The sequence below is a fragment of the Triticum aestivum genome, chromosome 2B (assembly GCF_018294505.1).
Source record: "Triticum aestivum cultivar Chinese Spring chromosome 2B, IWGSC CS RefSeq v2.1, whole genome shotgun sequence".
In the NCBI taxonomy this organism is placed as follows: Eukaryota; Viridiplantae; Streptophyta; class Magnoliopsida; order Poales; family Poaceae; genus Triticum; species Triticum aestivum.
The window spans coordinates 810,450,929-810,454,294 of NC_057798.1; the positions used below are offsets into that span (position 1 = coordinate 810,450,929).

General features: G+C 50.4%; 1 pseudogene; it reads right to left on the minus strand.

Annotated features, from left to right (window-relative positions):
* Nucleotides 1-1,821: 1,821 nt before the first annotated feature.
* LOC123039764 (26 kDa endochitinase 1-like) lies at nt 1,822-2,979 on the minus strand (annotated as a pseudogene).
* Nucleotides 2,980-3,366: the final 387 nt, after the last annotated feature.

The window sequence follows — 3,366 nt, forward strand, 5'->3', positions numbered from 1 at the left end:
AGCAGCCCACTGGATTTGTTGATTCGGCGTGTCCCGATCATGTGTGCCTGCTCTCACGCTCATTATATGGGCTAAAGCAGGCTCCTCGTGCCTGGTACCAGCGCATCACAGCGTTTCTTCAAAAACTTGGCTTCCACTCTACAAGCTCCGATGCTTCGCTATTTGTCTATCACCAGGGCACCAACACGACGTATTGGCTCCTCTATGTTGATGACATCATCATCACAACATGCACTTCCGAGCTCCTACGTCGGCTCACTAATCATCTCTGTGCTGAGTTTGCCATCAAGGACTTGGGTCCGTTGCACTACTTCCTCGGTGTTGAGGTGGTGCATCGTCCTGATGGTTTATTTCTTTATCAACGGAAGTATGCCCATGAGGTCCTTGACCGTGCCGGAATCCTGAATTGCAATCCCGCGGCCACACCTGTCGACACGAAGGCCAAGCTCTCCGCTACTGATGGTTCTCCTGCCCCGGATGCTGCTTTCTACCGGTCCATCGTCGGTGCTCTCCAGTACTTCACTCTCACTCGACCGGAGCTTCAGTATGTTGTTCAGCAGGTCTGCCTTCATATGCATGCTCCTCGAGATGTTCACTGGGCTGCTGTCAAGCGGATTCTCCGCTACATTCGTGGTGCTATGGATCTCGGTCTCACTCTGCGCGCCTCCACCACCACTGATATGGTCGCCTACTCCAACATTGACTGGGTTGGCTGCCCAAACACCCGCCGATCCACTTCGGGCTACTGCATCTTCCTTGGACCGTCCTTGGTGTCGTGGTCGTCCGAACGGCAGCCCACGGTCTCTCGGTCCAGCGCCGAGGCTGAGTATCGCGTTGTGGCCAACGTTGTTGCTGAGTGTTCCTGGCTTCATCAGCTTCTTCACGAGCTCTCGTGTCCTGTTGATAAGGCCACGGTGGTCTACTGCGACAACGTCTCCGCCGTCTACTTCTCCGCTAATCCGGTTCATCATTGTTGCACCAAGCACATTGAGCTGTATATTCATTTTGTTCGGGATCAGGTGGCCCTTGGTCATGTTCGTGATCTACACGTTCCCACCTCGCAACAATTTGCAGATATCATGACCAAGGGCTTACCAACGACGTCTTTTGAGGAGTTCTGGTCCAGTCTCTACGTCAGCAACGGTGTCGCTTCGACTGCGGGGGCATGTTGAGATATGTATTTACCATATGCATTCTTGTACTCCAAGTCTTCCTCCTTGTGTATAGTCGAGGATATAACTTGCTCCATGTACTATATATACATGTGCATATGCACCCAATCAATACATTGTGGTTTGCATCCTATTCCTCTACATTCAGGTTGGATTCTTCTGAGATCTACACTCTTTATCGACGGTGGTTGTTGTTCTGGTACGTTGGTTCTATGGGGCCTTAGCACGATCACTTCCCGGCTGTCTACTACAATAAAGTTTGCCCGGTTCCAGCGCGGGAGGGGTGATGACAGCGGCGCCCTTAGGCTCTCTTCAGTGCTTGTAGTCGGTGCTACATGGTCTACGGATCTGGATGTAATTTTTATTATTTCTAGTGTTCGTTGTACTACAATTATTGAAGATGAATAGGTTGGAAGTTTTTCCCGCATAAAAATGTATTATGCCGGCAATCAACTTTCGGTCAACTATGTCCCGTATCAACAAAAAACACAAAAGGACATGTTTTTAATAAAGATGGCAACATTTTTAACCTCTACATCGAGTTGAGAGATACTCAAACAACAATGTGAAATTTATTCATCCATTTATACTCACACAACAATGGGAAATTTATTCATCCATTTATTTACTCATACCGTACTTCTCAAGCTTATTCATCTGTGATCACATTCATACATTCATTCATGGAGGACCACCGTGACGCAGGCCCCACCGTGAGCCCACTGTTGAAGGGCCTCTGGTTGTAGCAGTCGAGGTTGTTACCGTAGCCAACACCGAGGACATCGCAGTAGCGCTTGTAGAACCCGATTCGGTTAGCAACACGGTCATCCTGCCCCCTACCGCACTCGAGCCCGCCGTTGATGATGTTGGTCATGACGCCGTACCCAGGCACATGGCTGGCGGCGTTGTTCGTTCCCGATGGGGTTCATTGGCCTGTGATCATATCATGGGACGACGGCTTATTCGCTTGAGCCTTCATTCAAAACCACAATGCCGTCTTAAACAACACCGTTGCATCTATGGCTACAAGGTCTGGGTTGTTGAACAGGTCCACCCCGATGGCAAGCCCCGCGGGGCCACAGTTCTAGTTCCATGAGAGCTGGATGGGTCCGTGACCGTAGTAGTATTTCTTGCCCGACGCGCACGGCCACTCTGGCTTTGGGTCGCAGTAGCTTCCCGGCGAGCCCTGCTCTTGCTTGAAGTAGTAGCCCCAGGCGTACGGTCCGTCGGGCACCACGGGCCACCCGCCAATGGTCTCGTGGTAGGTCTGCTCGAGGAAGGCCGCCACCTCCCACTTCCGCGTCTCCGTGCTCCCCGTGGTGCCGAATGACAAGAACGTGACGGCGGCGTAGGGGCGGCGCTAGGGGTATTCTTGGGTCTTCATGTGAATACCCATGATTTTTACAAAACAGTGTTGATTTTGGCAAAAGAGTGACAATTTTTGAAAAACAGCAAAAGTGTGAGGACCCACTGGAAGATGTCCCTAGATAGGATGGAAGACACGCCGTGATCGCCGGGGGAGTGGGGCTACCGCCGCAGCCGCTGCACTGGCTCTGGCAGCCCGCGCCGCAGTAGGCGTCGCCGCAGCCGCGCAGTACCCGAATTTACAACAGCAGAGACAGTTTGTGCACGTCGCGCCACTAGCCTGCGAGCCGCACTCCTGGGCGTTCACGGCAGTGGCGAGTGCGGTCGCCAGGACCACGGCCAAGATAGCCACAACCCTTGGGGCTCTCAGTACCGTGGGCATGTATGGCTTCATGATCAATCTTGGTGGTGCCTGGTAGATTATGGCGCCAAGTGCCGCCATTTATAGACCTTTTGTGGAGAAAAGTCATGGTGTGCCTGTAGAATATGTGAATTGCACGATGTATTGCTCTCGTGCATAGGCATGTATTGAAGGAAATATGCCCTAGAGGCAATAATAAAGTTATTATTTATTTCCTCATATCATGATAAATGTTTATTATTCATGCTAGAACTGTATTAACCAGAAACATAATACATGTGTGAATACATAGACAAAACTATGGTCACTAGTATGCCTCTACTTGACTAGCTCATTAATCAAAGATGGTCATGTTTCCTGACCATAGACATGTGTTGTCATTTGATTAGTGGGATCACATCATTAGAAGAATGATGTGATTGACATGACCCATTCTGTTAGCCTAGCACTTGATCGTTTAGTATATTG